This window comes from Gouania willdenowi, chromosome 3 (genome assembly GCF_900634775.1).
Source record: "Gouania willdenowi chromosome 3, fGouWil2.1, whole genome shotgun sequence".
Taxonomy (NCBI): Eukaryota; Metazoa; Chordata; class Actinopteri; order Blenniiformes; family Gobiesocidae; genus Gouania; species Gouania willdenowi.
Genome location: NC_041046.1, coordinates 26,687,039 through 26,705,270, shown reverse-complemented (window position 1 = coordinate 26,705,270; position 18,232 = coordinate 26,687,039). Strand labels below are relative to the sequence as shown.

At 37.7% G+C, this 18,232-nt stretch overlaps 1 protein-coding gene across 1 annotated transcript in view; it reads left to right on the top strand.

The window, feature by feature from the left end:
• The first annotated feature begins 466 nt into the window (after positions 1-466).
• apba2b (amyloid beta (A4) precursor protein-binding, family A, member 2b) overlaps positions 467-18,232 on the top strand; it is a 66,077-nt gene continuing 48,311 nt past the window's right edge. The window contains exon 1 of the mRNA XM_028437059.1: positions 467-726. The gene's annotated coding sequence lies outside the window, so the exon portion shown is untranslated. The remainder of the gene's footprint in view (positions 727-18,232) is intronic.

Sequence of the window (18,232 nt, the reverse complement as noted above, 5' to 3'; positions counted from 1 at the left end):
TTCTGCAGCAGCTGTGCTGAGACGGAGCACAGAGGGGAGGGGCGAGGGGGGTAAAGGCGGAGCCGTCGGGGATGCTACATTCAAAATCATCGTCTACCCTACCTTTAATTGGGCAACTTTTTTTTACTTGTACTTGGTTATTTTATGTATGACATACTTGTACTTGAGTGCTAATTAAATCAAGTAACTGTACTTCTACTTGAGTAGGATATATACAAACCGTGAGCCCTGCAAATATTGTGGATTTTCATTCAACTTGTGTATATGGAAGGAGTAAGATATATACAACTGAATTAGTTGATAATTTACACAATCATTTATGTGTTTTATGTCATTTGTTCTTTACATGCGGTCCACATCGGATGCTTCAATGGGACGGATTTGGCCCCCGGGCCTTGAGTTGGACACAGGCAGGACGCAGCTCAACGGGGGGAAAAATCTAAGCCGCAGTAAGTTATTTACCGTGTAACATACGTCGATTAGTGGTGTAATAAAGAAGTCCTGAGTAAAGGCATCGCTGGTAACAGGACTGTATTTACGGAAAACTGCAGTGGGCTCGTCTTACATCATGCTCGTTCCGGGGCGCTGAGCTCCGTGTGTTTTCTGTCGGTCGACACACACACACACATACACACACACACACACCCTCTCATACTGAGTGATGCTCGAACGGCCGTCCCCACATCCAGCACGGACGCTACCCGAGCAACACATGACCTTCTCCAGGTAAGACATTGACGTCCTCCGTCGACGCGGCTCCGGTTGCGGCCGTAGCGGTGTTTTCTTCTCCCTCCTCCGGAGGAGAGCGGTGGGTTGTGTATGCGATGCTGAATGTTGGAGCTTGTGCTGGATTTGTCCTCAGCAGATGTAATATAAGAACAGGACACACCTCGGTTCTCCGATATCTGGTGTAACACAGACACACGGTGTGTTTGGAGGTAAAAGTGATGGTCAGAGCTGCGTTTTTTTGTCTCTCCTTTTCTCGGTGATTCATCTGTGCGCAGCAGCGTCCACGCCTGAAATAAGCGACTCTAGTTAAACTACGTTCAGGCCCTTTTCTTCATAAGAGTGGGGAGTATTTTAATTATTTATTTTTTTATTGTTTGGACTGTCCTTAATGGTCCAAATCACCCACAGAAACGCTTTATGAAACAGCTTCTCTAAAATGGGAACAGGCTACTATCACTTCCTACGGTGGTAATGGCTTATGCGCACATTTTCTTTGATTCATGCCCTTAATAACCTAATTTCTGACCATTTCCTGGCATTAGAATGACACATTTAGTTGATTAGTAAAAGTGAATATTAATATGTGGTTTGATGCCAGTGCTGCTGAGTGTCTAAAGCCCATCTGATGGATTGTGTGTGTGTTCAGTCTCAGCAGTGCTTAAAGGCGTTGTGTCTGGCTGTGCTGGGGACAGGCTCACAGGGTCTGCTTTGTGTGTCACACACACACACACACACACACACACACACACACACACACACACACACACACACACACACACACACACACACACACACACACACACACACACACACACACACACACACACACACACACACACACAAAATACTGTGTACTTTGCATTCAGTCATGGCTTCCTTGTTGCCTCAGTCCCCTTCTGAGTCATCCCAGCAACTGGGTTGGGGTCAATTACAATTCCAATCACGTATTTGATAATTAATTACAATTATGGTGCAATTCACACCTGTCAAGTTTTAGATTTGAAAATATGGGAAATTTTCTGGGTCCCGCTACGAGCCATCCCACCACTCCAACCAAGCTTCAGTATTCCATTTATTTTCGGGAGTGGCTATCTGTTTGGTTGTCGTATCAATATACCTATGCGCCTATATCTGTATGCAGCACCCTCATTGGCCAGTTTAGGTCACGTGATAGGTCAGTCTTTGGCCAGTTTAGGTCCCGTGACTAAGACTAAACCTTACCCTAAACCTAACCCTAAAATTTGTTGCGATATTGGGTTATAACCTAACCCTAACACGCTACGTACTTGTACTTTGGTAACCGTACCAATTGCACTGGGGGTTGTCCGTATGGCAACCGTACAAATAGACACTTTCTATATTTTACGACAGGTGTACAATAAATCTAAAATACCCACTCGTCAACCACTTACTAAATACAATTAGGTGATCAGAATCTGGTAGGCCTACCTTTGTTGAAATGCAGTGAAGATTGAGTGACATGGACCAAAACTCATATCTCAAAATTTTTCTCAAAATGGTGACATACGATATAAGTCTCGATGATTTTATTTCAAATGAAATATAACCTGAAAGACAATTTTTGGTTAAATTTGCTGATGCTAAATGCCACACAGACACAATTATTAACAACCAGCTGCACAATATGTGCCACTTTTGGCTTTTTCTCCTGTAAGGGACAGCACATGTGAGTGAGTTCTGTAGTGTGGCTGATTATGGGTAAGTTCTGGGTTAGGACACGTCACACTCAGGAATCCATCTAACTGAGCTTTACATGCTGTTCTGAGAAGTAAAAGCAGCGACTCCTAAAATGTATTTTGATACAAAATAAACTTTATTACATATACTTTATATATTTGCTTTATTTAATATATATGCTTTATAAATGCATATATATGGGTTTGCTCCTGCAGTCTGCTCTAATCTTGAGAGAACTGCCACCCAGACAACTTCAGGTGACTTTAGGCGTGACAGCGTTCAGTTTAGAGAGGCAAAGGAATGTTTTTATTTATATATTTTTTGAATTATTACTACATTATAATATGAAATGTTTTCGGGATAATCTAAATATGGAACGATGGCGGGAAAGAGGGGTAAAATACGTGAGTTTCCCGGTTCAAACGGGATACTTGACAGCTATGGTAATTATAATTACAATTTTGAAAATCTTTTGCTGTCATAATTGTAATTACATTGTAATTGAGTACAGATTATTGACTTTGTAATTGTAATTGCCATGCAAATTCTCTAAAAATTGTCAATTATAATTTAACACTAAACTGGGGAACCATGTTTCAGTTCTACAGTATGCACAGTTCTGCACATATGTAGTTAACAATTATTAAAATGTGTTCCATATCAAGCTTTCCCACATTTAACTATTAAAAAAAAAAAAAATGGAAATCTAGGGGTATACTGACACATAAAAGGTTCAGATGCCCACACCAAAAATATTAAAACCTATATTGTCATTGATTAGAAGCCTAATAAGGTAACCAATAGATAGGAAAGAAATTCGATGATATTTATTTTTAGTAGGGATGTAACGATTAATCGTAAGGCAGTTAAAAATCGATTCATAGGTATCACAATTGACATCGATACTTTGAAAATTGAATTGCAGTACTTTTTTTAAACAGCAGAGGGCTTGTCCAGCAGCGTACCGGCGGGCGGAATCTGCTACTATTTTCTTTCTGGCCGCCTTCTACTCTTAAACATGTTAATAAATGATTCCTTACCCCTTTAGCACCGAAAGAATATTTGTAATATTACGTGAATATCTGTAAAAGTCACATTTTTCTATTATCTCTGTTTGCTAGCATAGCATCTCTTCTTCACTGCTAGGTTAGCTGCATGCCAACCGACCACTGGGTTACCAGCGCCCTCTGCTGGTTCAAACAAATATCTGACGTAAATCAGTGCAATGACTTTTTTTTTTTTTTTTTTTTGAAGTCCAATTGTTAAGGCACAAAACACATTTTCATTTGCACTTTTAAATAGAAAAAGAACTATTATGCAGTTTTGCATTGTTTACTATAGAACCAGAATTTAAATTAACAAGCTTCTTCTTCATTTGTATTATTCCTTCATTTATTTCATTCAAGATTTATTTTGAGTTAAATTGCATTGTTTTGAATAGTTTATCAAATGATTCTTTTGACAATTAAAAATAAAAGGAAAATAATACAGTATTTTCTAGTTTTTTCCCCCAAAAAAATAAAGGAATATTTTTCAGTCATCATTTGACTACAGTCCCATTTTGTAAAATAAATCGTGAGAGAATCGTATCGTGAACCCAGTATCGAGAATCGAATCGTATCGGGAGTTGAGTGAATCGTTACATCCCTAATCTTTAGTGTATTTTACAGCTGATTTAGGACTCGTTATCATAATAGATGCTAACAGAAAGCTAAAACAAGAGGAAGGTGAACCTTTATTAGGTTATTCATTTCACGCTCAGTTATTGTGATTAATTGTAATTTAACTTTAGTAATTATTGTAATTCTCTTTCTGAGGAGAAAAAATAAATAATTGTAATTTGATTGTAACTGGAAAAAATGCTGGTCACTGTAATCGTAATCGAACATGGGTAGTTGAAGCCATAATTGTAGCTGAAAAATGTAATTGACCCCAGCCCTGTCCATCAGGCTGCTTGATGTTTATCGTTAAGCCTTGATTTGTTCGTATTCATTACAGTCTTAGTAATGTCACCACTGAGCTGAAACATGATAGAAAACACAATTCTGAATCAGATTTTTGGTGTAACTCCTCTGTGAATCCTACAATGTGGTGCAAATGCCTAAGATTCAGCATTTCCTATTACTATGAGTGGTTCACCATGATGTTACAGATCTATACTAAACAGAAGTAAAATTCCATTTGTAGGTAATTATATTAGCAGTGGTCAATTTGGTAGACTATTGTTGATTTGATAGGATCACCAACATCCTGTCCAGCATGGTGGTTCAGGTTCCATATAGTCTTCGACAGAGAAGAGCAGAATAAAGATGTTTCAGTGGAGAGGAACAATGGCTTTGATGCAGATCAAGAGCAGAGGGATGAGCAGCACTATAGAGTATAGACCACGAGTGCTGATATAAAGAGGGTAATGCTTCCCTGTTAAGGAAAGTGAATGCTCTCCAGAGAGCCTTGATGTAAGCCAGTAGAGATCGTCAAAGCATGTTGACTGTGATGCCAAGTTTTCACAATTATTATTATTACCCCTTCCCCCAAAACTCCATTCACGCAGTGTTAAATTAACCCCACTCCTATGAGTTTACCTCAACTTCTGTTCTGAGTGTAACGCAACGCATTCAATCTTATTATATACTATTAGGGATGTAACGATTCACTCAACTCCCGATACGATTCAATTCACGATAATGGCTTCACGATACGATTTATTTCACAAAATGAGACTATAGACAAACGATGACTGAAAAATGTTCATTTTTTTTTCTTCGGAAAAAAAAAATACTGTACTATTTTCTTTTATCTTTCATTGTCAAAAGAATCCCTTGATAAACTATGCAATTTAATAAAAAATAAATCCTTTAAATTCTGGCTCTACAGTAAACTAAGCAAAACTGCATAATAGTTCCTTTTCTTTTTAAAAGTGCAACTGAAAATGTATTGTGTGCCTTAACAATTAGACTTTAAAGCAAATCCCATATCAAAGAAATAATATAAATAAATAAACATTGGCTTTCATTCTTTCTCTCTTGTTTCTCCATTTCCTCTCTGTGCCCCTCTTACCTTGGATTTCACACATTCTTTCATTTTGTCTTGGGGAAGCCAAAATGCTTCCACACTTCTGATTTAAAACACGGTGGTGCGTCCTGAATTTCAAATTCTAAATAGATAGCATCCTCTGCTGTTTTAGTACTGCGATTAAATTTCAGGGTATCGATGTGAACCGTGACAGCTTTGAATCAATTTTTAACTGCCTCACGGTTAATCTTTACATCGCTATATATTATATAATTGTTGTATCATCATAACGTTTTGCATATTAAATAATTCATAGTCCAACAACCCTGTTTAGCACAGAGGCCAAAACCAGCCCAGATTTTGTCTGCCTGTTATTATACGGTAAGAATCCATTAGCATGAGTTGTCAAATAATTATTTTTCAAATGATTGAATTTAGTTTTTTCCCAGATTACAAATGTTTATTTGTTCAGCTTTGAAAATAATATTAAAAAGACTTTCTAAATTATAATGAACGTTGCACCCTTGATGATACTTTTTATTTGATACAATCATAGAGTGCGCCATCATTTACTCTATAAAGAAAAGGTCAAGAAGGTTTGTTTTCATGCAGAGAGCTGCTGCTGCAGCTCATATGTGCAGGAAAATATTTGCCCTTAAACATCAGTTCAACATCAGTTACATATTTACAGGTGTTGATTAATCTGTGACTGCCAAAATGGGTCCGATTAATGGGCCCGATGATTAATTGGTCGGGATCTAATTGTATCTAATAGAAAATTATCGTGGGTTTTTGATTCAACAATCTTAACAGTTTTATAGGGTTAGGCAACATGGAGCTACGCAAAAATTCAGAGTTGGTATGAGGGACTAGAGTTTACAGATATTGGGGTTTAAAAAAGCCAATATTTAAAGTACTGTATCTGCTGATGACTGATATATCAGTCGATAGACGATGTGTGAAATCAGAACATTGATAAACACGGGAAATATACTTTACATGAACACACATTCTTATAATACCCAAAATATGATTCAAGACAAAGAAGCAAAGCACGACTAAATAAATAATATATGAATAAAATAAGGAACTTTAATAAGTAACACTGGCAATATAAGGACTGGAAGGTCACTGATAAATAAATAAGAAAAAGCAAACTTGTGTGAACTCTACTTCTGGAAAAGAATGCCAAATATATATATATTTACGGATACATAAAAAAAGGCTAAATGTAACTGTAAACAATGAACAATACACTTCTCCCAGTGTTGTAATATTGTAATCAATACTGCTGATTAGAAAATGGCAGCTGATAATGCAGAAAGCACAGCACAGAGACAGAATTTATATGCAGCAAAAAAGTTAATTCATCAGTTACGTATTATAGCTTGACTAATTAATCGGCCGTGCTATTGACCGATGATTAATCTGCCTCACGATTAATCAGTTGGGCTCTACATAGTAGGGGTGAGAACCTCTGGGTACCTTACGATACGATACGATGCGCGATACAAGGCTCACAATAACGATTATCTCACGATATGACGATATTGCGATTGTCGATATATTGGTCAGAAATCAATCTACAATAATCTATGACATAACAAGAAAAAAAGGATTAAGTGAAAAAAATACAATTTTTATTTTACATCTGTGAAAGACAATGAATTAAAAAAGTGTCCTATGAACAGTGACACTATTTTAGTGCAACATTTCTGTAAATAAGTGTCAACATACCAATGTAAACGAATAAGTATCTCTAATAGTGATTTCTGTAAACAAAAAATATGGTCTTTCTTACCAGTGACACCATTATAGTGCAATATTCCAGTAAACAATATATTGGTTCCTTCAACAAACAGTGACAACATTTCTGTGAAGACGTACCTGCATATTTTAGTGAGAAAGCAGAAAAGGTTTTGGGGAGGAAAAAAAAAAAAAAAAAAAAAAAAAAAAAATTTGATACTTAGCGAGAGCGTATCGATAATCGATCGTGTGGAAAAATATCGCGATATATCGCCGTATCGAGATATTGTCACACTCTTACTACACAGAATTTTAAAGTAGATATCTGGACTGTGTGCATTAGTATATACTGCACTATATGTATGTTTCAGCAGTCAATACAGATTAAAGTTTAGTTGGAATAGGTGGAATGTTTAATAGAGAAGGGAAAAAAAAGCATCTGACAGAAGCCTCCCCTACATGAACTAATTTTAAAATATGCTGAACCTTTCTGTCCGTATTGGTTTTATTTCATCTGGTTATGTGAAATTGCTCTGTAACCTAATAGCTGCTTCGGAGCGTCGTTTTGCTCTGCATAGTCTCACTGGCTCTTCTTTTTGCACAGTCAGGACTTTAATCTTTTTTAGTTCTCAAAGCAAGAGTTTTTCTACTTTTTCTTAGAGTTTGTAATCTTAGGTTATCACATTGTGGTGTTCATCACAAGAGCCATTACATGCTCTCATTTTTGTAAGCTTGTAATGTCTACTGCACAGCAATTTAGCCGGAATGGCAAAGGCGGACTCACCATCACACGTATGATAATGATGATTATATCCAATTCCAAATAGTTTTATGGACACAGTTGGATTTCCCATTATTTTAGCTTTTGTGGAATTAAAACACTCACCAAATATTGCCCAAAATATTTGTATCCTGCCTTTATTATCTAGCTCTTGGAATTATTCATGCATTGTACATTATTTTTTTCTTTTTAGCGATCTAATTGGATTTCTGTGTTAGGGTTCGCTGTTGGTGTGGACCCAAATGCAGGGAAAGAAGGAGGCAGGATCATAGCCTATCATTCCTAGAACCACTCTATGTTTTTATTCCAAAATCAAAACTTAAATCCAAAACAGGGGAGTAGGAACAGGGAGCAAGACCAGACACGAGGAAGGCGACAACGAACCTGACATCACACAATGACCCCGCAGTCATACTGTGTCCAAGCACTCAGCTAAATAGTGGAGGAGGCCTGATTGGGAATGGGCCACACCTGGGTGGAAACACGAGGGAGCTAATCAATCACCACCCAAGCACACAGACATCACTGAGGGGTGGAGCCACAAACAGGAATCCCAGAAACACAGACAAGAGTTAACACAAACCAAATAAACAAAGACAGAATAACAAAAAGAGGACCCAAGGGTTAAAATAAACAGAACCTAACATTCTGTCTCTTTTTGAAAGGAACCTTGGCTTCTGCAGTAGTCATGCTTTCTTTGGTTACACTTGATGTCTTTGAATTTTGAAACGTTATCTATCATCTACTGGTACTAAATGCTGGCCTGAACTGGCTATGAACGACTAAGCAATTTTTTCAAGACATTTGCCTTGGGACGTAACCTACTATTATTGGTTTTCCTCTACAGGTAATAAAAAATCCTAGCGGAAATGTAGGTCACATTTTAAGGAGAAGTCAGTCAGGCATGCCCAAATACGTACTGCTTGGATTTAACGTCTTTCATTCTATGTGACAGTGCTTAAAATGTGTAAGCCAGTATTTAACTGTTGTTTGATCTTATATGCTGTCATTGTGGACAATAAAATTAGGGGCTCTATGATGCTTCAGTTGTATAAATAAATGATATTATACAAAGTATGAAAAAGGATCCAATGATTATAAAGAAAAAAATATATTCACCTCTTGCGGACCTTCGGAAGAATCTATTGCAGTTTTGAGAGTTCGCCCAATCCATTAAACATGTAATTACTAAAGTGTTCTGCAACATAATAGTGGACAAGATCCTCCAGTATTTGGTATCAGGGCTAAATGTTCTTGCTAAAAAAAAAAAAGAAGCAGGATGTGTTGTTTACTCTATTCTAAGTGATTAAAATGGCACCATGCTGAGTCAAGTGCTAGGACAAAGAGTAAAGACCAAGGGCACAACCATTGCAAGCAGAAACCTATAAAACAAAGATGGTGTGCTTAGAGAAAATGATACTTTGTATTGTTTTTCTCTAAGTGGGTAATGCACCACTAAGCCTCACTAACCCAAAAGGCGTGCATACACTGTGCAATTTTTGTGTCGTGCGTCGGGTAGTACACATGGAGTCACGAGAAGCGCTTAACACCTCACAACCAGCTCCCGATCAACAATCCTATGGTCCCAAGAAAATCAAACATGTTTGAAATCCTGGTTGCCCCTCGTGAGGGTATCGCACTGTTGAGCCAGTTCCAGGAACCGGCTTACCTCAAACTCTCACACTGTACACTGTAGGACCGCTGTCGAATTGACGGACCATACTTCCCATGTCTATCCAGCCAATTCCTGGTCCATCGTATCACCGTCTTTTCTTTTTTGAAGCTTTTTTTGCTGAGATTTGTGAGTGTCTCTCCACTTCCGGGTTGTTCTTCTTCTTCTGCTTTAATGGCGACGCTTCAGAGTTCTGCTTCTTCTTCTGATTATTACGTTGCATTTCCGGAAATAAGACCCTGACGTGTCGCGTATGGATGTACAGTGTGAGTAGTCAGATCGTGTCAGTGTCGGTACGTGCAGTGTGAGAACATGCATCGTGAGCTGCGCACATTGGGGCTCTGCCATTGAGTCACACAATTTGAGCTGGAGTACGATTGAAAAAAAATCACACAGTTTATGCCCGCCTTTACACACAAACAACTTGTTGATTTTGAAACCTGTAGTTTCAGTGTTTTGGTGTTTAAAGCATAAAAATTGCGGTTGAAGCTGCCATAGGTCAAAAATGTTTTTACATACACATATATATATATATATAAATACATACAGTATTAGGGATGCACCAAAATGAAAACTCTTGGTTGAAACCGAGTTTGTTTCGGTGGGTGAATTTTCAGTGCATAACTAATATGTACAGAATATATGTGTTTTACTCTCATGATAGCTTGATTTGAGTGCACAGTGGCAGGTCATGGGTTCAAGCCCTGTGTGGAGTTTGCATGTACTCCCCGTACTGCGTAGGTTTCCTCCTGGTACCCCAGCTTCCTCCCACAATCCAAAAACATGGCTGTTAGGTTGATTGGAGTCTCTAAATTGCCCGTGAGTGTGAGTGGTTGTTTGTATGTCCGTGTGTTGCTCTGTGATGGACTGGCACCCTGTCCAGGGTGTTCCCCCGCCTAGTGCCCAGTGTGAGCCGGAGATAGGTACCTACGACCCTGAAATAGGACAAAGCGGGTCTGAAAATGGATGGATGGATCGATTCAGTCTCAGACATGAGGTGTTCTTCCTTGATGTTCGTCTTTAGTTAGATTAATAAAATGTGATCCACCATTTGACCTTTCTTCATTGAATTAGCATGTAAATAAGTCTAAATCAGTTTCACACTGTGACTAAATCAGGCCACATTGGGAGGAAAGGGAAAATGCAAAGAAAGAACGAAACAGTTCTTCCACAGTGCTTAGTTAGTGAAAACCCCTTTCATAGCTACATTCATCATGGCTGGCACTGAAGAATGGCTGTGAGGTTTAAAAGAGGCAGAAAGAGAGGGAGAGAGAGAGAGAGAGAGAGAGAGAGAGAGAGAGAGAGAGAGAGAGAGAGAGGGAGGAAAGTCCTTTTCATGAACTGGACTTGTACCAGTTCTACCAGTCCCAAGTGTCTGACCGCTTTTTTCGGAACCACCCTCAGTAATTTTTGTCATTAAGCATCAGTAAAACTTTGTATTTTTAGCATAAACAGATAATTATGATGATTAGTACCGTTGATGCTGAGTAGTGCTTCTCTCAGTGCTTTGTTCTTGCCTGGAGAACAGGCTGAAATTGGTTTTCCCTTTGCTGGTGTATTGTTTATTCTTTTCTTGTCAGCTCATTTGTAAGATGCATTGTTTTAATCTTCATGACATAAAGGAAAAACTTGTTTGTTTGTATTTTATATGTAAATATACAGTTTTAAAATATAACCAGTTATTTGGGATGTTGTTGGACTGATTTTTTTTTGTGCCAACACTGTTGACCCTTTGTCATTGAAATCAGGAGTAGGTCTTTATCTGATATGAGTTCATTTAACTATAACCTTGACTTCTCCAGAGGACACATTTTTCTTGGCATTTTCACATTTTATTCAGTAATTTTTTTCATGAATTTAACACATGGTAGTTGTTTTCTTTAGTGGTTTGTAATTAGTTTGTCCATAATAAAATAAATTGGACACCTCAAAAAGACAGAGCTAATGCTAATGCAATTTGTGGCTATATACTATTACGGTAGCTATGTTTCTTTGTATTTAGCTAGTAGCTTGAGGGGCCTTTGATCCTCATATGGACTATAATATGATGAAAGGACAAAGGAAATAGTGTGAGCTTTGAATGAACATTTTTCCACATGAAATTTGAAATACAATTTAAGTGGTCAGAATAATGTAGGCTATAGTTATTGAAGTATTTGTTTACCCTTTGACTTTGCTGGAGTTCAGGTCATTTTTGTGACTTTAGAAAAATAAATAAATAAATAACCTTCACCCTGCCTGGTGTTTCAATTCCTATACAGTTTGTCACTTATGTCATCAGGTATGTTCAGATGCATTCACAAGAGCCAGCTCATTATTTACTGCTTATGTTCATACAGCAGCATGATATTTGCATTTAGATGTACAGAGAGCTTCACCTGCTGCTGTCATTGCTGCTGACAAGTTCACATCTGGTAAATTTCTTATCTCGTCTGTCGAAGATTGCAGCCATTTGATGAGGCCATGTTGTTTATGGGGCACAGAGAGAAATGTTTCATCATAATGCATCCTGGTATGATGAATGTGAGTCAGCCTGAGTCTGGAATTGCTATGGAGTATCAGCCTGTGGGTCATGTTTGTATAGCCTTACCGGCTTGTTGATTGACAGCACATATCATTGTTCATCAGTTGGGTAATAAAGGCAAAGGAACGCAACCAGATGGTCGATTTTCTCTTTGTGTGAGTGTCAGACAAATGGAAACCCAGGACTATGCATAAAAACACTCTGGTATACTATAGGGATAATTATTCTGTGAAATCATGCATTGTTCAGGAAAACATTTCAGCATTGGCCATTCTCGTTTGCATTTTCTTTAGGAAATGTCGCCTTTTTCTAGTTTCTTATGGTTTCCATTTACTTTTGCTGCATGTGACCAGTGATGACATCTTGAACAGGAGCCGTTATCTCTTTTGATGTTCTACTTAACACAAGGTGCCATTTTGCCCATTTTTAGAAACCATCTTTTCAGCGTTTGCAGGGGGGGGGGGGCATTGCCCCCCAGTGGTCAAAAGTTTTCATTACAGCTTCCCCAATTCTTAATATAATTGACATAATATACACATATTTTAAGTGCCAAAAAAAATGGCGACATAAAATTCAAAGGTTCACAAAATAAATTAAAGTAAAAAAGTTTCAAAGAAGTTTTAAAGGACTGCAGCAGCGCAGCCTCCTGCTTAATTTTAGCAACTTTACTCTCTCATTCTTTAAGTTAAACGAGGGTGCTGAACATTTCAAGCTGCATTTTGGATTATAATCACAGGGTTCCCGGTTCAAGCCTCACCCGGGCCATCACTGTGGGATGTTGGGCAAGCCCCTTAACCCCGAACAGCTCCCCAGGCGCCGCAAAATGGCTGCCGACTGCTCCCCAGGGATGGGTTAAATTGCAGAGGACAAATTTCAATATATATGTGTAACAACATATATACATGACGAATAAAGGCTTAAAGCCCAGTTTAATTTAATTTGAATTTTAATTTAATTACTAATCGTTTTCGCATTATTACCTCCACCAAGCGCGAAGTGCAGAGAGTAAGGTTATGTTTTACCCTGCGTTTATCTGTCTGTTTGTTAGCAAGATAACTTTAAAAGTTATGAACAGATTTGGATGAAATTTTCAGGAAAATTGATAAATGGGACAAGGAACAGGTGATTAAGTTTTGGTGATGTTCTGGCTACCAAAATAAAATATATATATACAGATATATATATCCTATTCAATTTCCCATCCACACTGTGGGAACTTCTGTAAAATTCTGACATCATCACTGTTGATGATGTCATCAGCCCTACCCAATACAGTGATTAAATTGGTAATATTATTGATGTCAACGTTACCTGTTCTAAATAAGCCTGTGGATGTTAACATGCCGAAAACCAATCGTTTAAAGAGAGAACTAAAACGTCAGGCAATGCGCCGTGCACATTATTCTGAGTCAGCTGAAGTACTACCTAATACTTGTTTGAACAGAATATATTGAAGTTGTTTGTTTTACTTTTGAAATTAAAAAAAGAAAAAGAACAAAAATTAAACTTGCCCTCACAGAGCATGATTTGTAACAATAACAATATTTTAATAATAGGGATGTAACGATTAATCGTAAGGCAGTTAAAAATCGATTCATAGGTATCACGGTTGATATCGATTTTCTGAAAATTGAATCGCAGTACTTTTTTTAACCAGCAGAGGTTACCCCTTTAGCACTGAAAGAATATCTGTAATATTACTTGAATATCTGTAAAAGTCATGTTTTTCTATTAGCTCTGTCTGCTAGCATAGCTTCTCTTCTTCACTGCAAGATATCTGTATGCCAACCGACCACTGTGTTACCAGCGTCCTCTGCTGGTCCAAACAAATATGACGTAAATTAGTGCAATCACGGTTTTTTTTTTTTAAAGTCCAATTGTTAAGGCACAAAATACATTTTCAGTTGCACTTTTAAAAGAAAAAGAACTATTATGCAGTTTTGCATTGTTTATTGTAGAGCCAGAATTTAAATTAATAGGCTTCATTTTTATTTGTATTATTCCTTTATTTATTTCATTCGAGATTTATTTTTAGTTAAATTGCATTGTTTTGAATAGTTTATCAAGGAATTCTTTTGACAATGAAAAATAAAAGGAAAATAGTACAGTATTTTCTAGTTTTTTTTTCCCAAAAAAAAAATTTGTCTACAGTCCCATTTTGTAAAATAAATCGTGAGAGAATCGTATCGTGAACCCAGTATCGTGAATCAAATCGTATCGGGAGTTGAGTGAATCGTTGCATCCCTATTTAATAACTATTTGACAATTAATAATGTCATTGTTATTTAAAATGCTAAAGGTATGTTTTGATTATCAATGAATCGAAGAGTGTATATAAAATCAATGCAGGGCAACAACATAGGGTGGAAATCACAATATGTATGAAAATTAGCTGCTTGGCGGAGGTCTGCGATCTCTGAGTGCTTTTCTAGTTGCAGCTGAGTTTGCTGCTAAAGCTAATGCTGCGCACAAGCTAAAAATTCAATCAGCTAAACAGTGCTGTTTCACTTATCGGCCTGTCCATCTTGTGCACGTTCTTCAAATTTGTAAAATAATAGCTTAATAAAAATAATCATGGACCTGGTTAGTGAATCGTGTACCTCGTAAATTTACCTTGAAGTGAGAACTCATACTGTGCTTTTCACACTCGGAAATCTCGCTTTACCATCAATAATAACAATACATTTTATTTATAGGCACTTTTCAAAAACTCAAAAACGCTTTACAGTTGTTAAAACAACTACAAAAGTTAAAAAAAAAAAGTAAAGTAGTAGTAAAGGTAAATAGAGAAAATACAGGAGTAGGAAGCAGAGGAGGTCTGTTGCTTTAATACTGCTTCTCCTATCGGTTTTCACAAAAGTGCTCAGATATGTGCATCATTCCCGGGTAGAGTCAAAATTCTGCCCGCTGGAGACCCAGGTAGTCGGTGTTTTTGTGCACCAGGGGTCACCTGTGTGGAAGCGAGGGGACGGCCTTGCTTTAATACTGCTGCTGAGCTGTTTCCATCGGTTTTTAAAAGTGCTCGGATTGGCCGTAAATGACACCAGCAGAAAACCCCGGACACCTCCTTGAGTCTGAATATGTGTACTATTAATAATATAAACACTATTAAAACACTAACGATCTCTGGAATAACATTACAAACGCTGTTTGGTTGGAAATATCAACAGAGTGAACAAGCGTGTTTAGGTTTTATACCTCTCGACCTATGACCCCCCAGGTCGCGCATGCTCAGTTCCAGAGTGTGAAGAGCTAGGCTTATTCTTCTAGAACTATCAAAAACAAACACTTATTCAAAAATCATTACCCAAAACAAAGCTGTCACAGCAAAGTAATGAGCAAGACTTGGAGACTATGAAAACAAAGGATTTGAATTCTGAAAATATTTCTCAGAAGCCATGTCATAAACCATATGAGCATCATTAGCAGTGTAATACTAACCTGGCCCACAACAGTCTGAACTGTGCTCCCGTTCTAAAATCGGATAAGGTACAAGTGATTTTGGGATTAGAACCTGGATTTGTTTTAGAAACCAAAAAAACTCTCTCTCATCATTGCTGAAATGTCAAACATTCGTGTCTCGGTTTGTAATTGACCGATGTTCGTGAAATTTGACTCCAACATGTGGAGTTGGTTCCTCTATCACAAGTTTCATACAGATCGGATTGCATATTGTCATTGGTGAAATTTTGAAAATTCATAACTGTTATGGCGTGACGGAGGTCTGCTTTCTGAGTGCTTTCTAATTGAAACCGTTATAGTACTCTTTAAAAGGAACATCATTGAAAGTTAAGCTGAAGGCTAGGTCAGCCTGACTCTGCTGTTTCCAGTCAGTAGCATATATTTTTTTCCCTTTCATCCTCTGTTAGATTTTTAGATGCCAGAAAGGTGCAACGTTGAGGAAAGTATGTACGTATTGCTGTGAGGGAGATTGTGATGCCTCCTGAGCAGAGCAGTCAGCTTATGCAGGTCCTCAGAGAGAACATGTGAACCATCAGCTCACACTTGTCATGAAAGAAGAAGCAGAAGGCAAGCTGAAAAATCAATGGGCATAGATTTCAGGCTGAAAAAGGTCTCTCAGCCAAGAAGAAGGTGTACATTTGTAGCTCAATACTTGTTTTTCATGTGTCCATTAGAGTGATGTTTGGGGCCTAGGTCCATGTCACATTCAAAATAAACTTTTTCTATATGGTTGGTTCAACCTTAGTTTTTAGTTGTGTTTGTTTTCTCTAATGGAATTCATTTGCCAGTTGGCCCTTAACATGAGCCATGAGGGTGAGATCAGTAGATAATGATTTAGGCTTTTCGCTTTGATCAATTTTCTCTGTATAGCCTTGTCCTCACAAAAAGCGTCACTGCAAATTAGAGTTGTAATGATTTGCTGAGTAATTGTCAAGACAAATTAACAGAAAATCAATCTGCAGGTAATTTGCTTTTTTGAAATTCATCCATCATCATTACCGCACATTGTATTCATCCTAATTTCTCCAGAATAGAGTCTTGGGGTTCACAAGTCTATTCCAGCTTTCAGAAGACAGGTCACCTACCTATCACAGAGACAGGAAATCAATAACTCCTACATACAGACACGTTTTAGTCACCAAAGAGCCTTATAAATATGTGTGCATTGACAATGAAAACAAAAACAAACTACAGGAACACCTGCACGGTATGGGCATGGGGGTTAGGTGGATGGCTGGATGGGTTGATGGATGCAAGTCAACCCCATTTATTTTAATTTTCCTAATTCCATGCTTATTGTGTTTCCAATAAGCAGTGTAGTACTTAGAGCTCACAATAATTTAGATAAAAAGCAAATATTTCACCATTTTGAAAAAAACAACTATTATTTAGCGTATTTGCTTCAAGAATTTGGGAAACCTTGAAGCTAGAACATATTTCATAAACGAGAAGTTAGATTCTTTGATTCGGGTTCAGACAAGTTTTTTTCCCCTTCTTTTAATCTAGGTTTTCATTCTTATCTGCTGAAGGCTTTTTCTTCATGACTGCAGTGAGCTGCAACATGAACTTGTAGTAATGATTCATGGCTCCACTCTCCATGCATGTTGGAAGCAAGCAGTGGTTGGAAGAGACACTAAAATTGCATTTCATCTCAATATGATCTAAAAAAAGAAATAAATACATAAAAATGATTTCATTAATATACATATGTAAGTAAGGTATAAGTCTTGCGACCTTTTAGTATTTAGTGTCAAAATTTAGTCTCATGGTTAATCTGTGGCGCTGTATTAAGAATCTATGCTACACAGCCACTTTGTTGATGTTATGGTTTCTGCAAACACATCCAAAGCAAGAAGGATATTTGCTATAAAGGGACATCAGCTCAGGTTGCTGCATGAGAAGGCATGTTAACACTTTTCCAGCTTCAAATATTATCGAGGGATCTTTTAAAACGTCATTTTTACTTTGAGCGAGAAAAAAAATAAGATAGTCAGATTTTGTGCTCATTAACAGGGAGTAGAATGGGACAATCTGGCTTGAGATCGGGAAAGAGAAAGCAGATGCAGGAACTCTTGGGTAATTCAAAGTGTGAGCCTCCCATCACTGTCCTTTGTCGTAATTTATTAATTTGCTGCTGAAATATTCATATAGCCTGCTACAGCGCTGTTCTCCGAGAGAGAGAGAAATTATTAGAGCTCTGTATCAATCTGACACTCAACTGTGTGTTGAAGTCTTTGTTATTGTAGTCACTTGAATGTTATCGATCATCAACAACCTTATTCCATTTATTTCTTTGCCTGCTCATTTGATGACTGCAGTTGATTTTCTCTAAGAAAGAATAAATATGGTAGCAGAGCTCAGAGGGGACAGAATGGGGAAGGTGTTTACATATTGCGACCCATAATGTGGTCCTAAAGAATCTACTTTATCTGACAGCAGAGCTGGAATCCTCACCAAACTCATAAACCATACTCACTGTTGAGTTGCAAATCCAGGATCCATCTAATGCTGCGTTCACACCGAATGCGTCTTCTGCGGCACCGGACGTATCTGCCGCACAAAATGTACCGCAGGGTCTGCAGGATCAAAAAATGTCCCCATTTGCTTA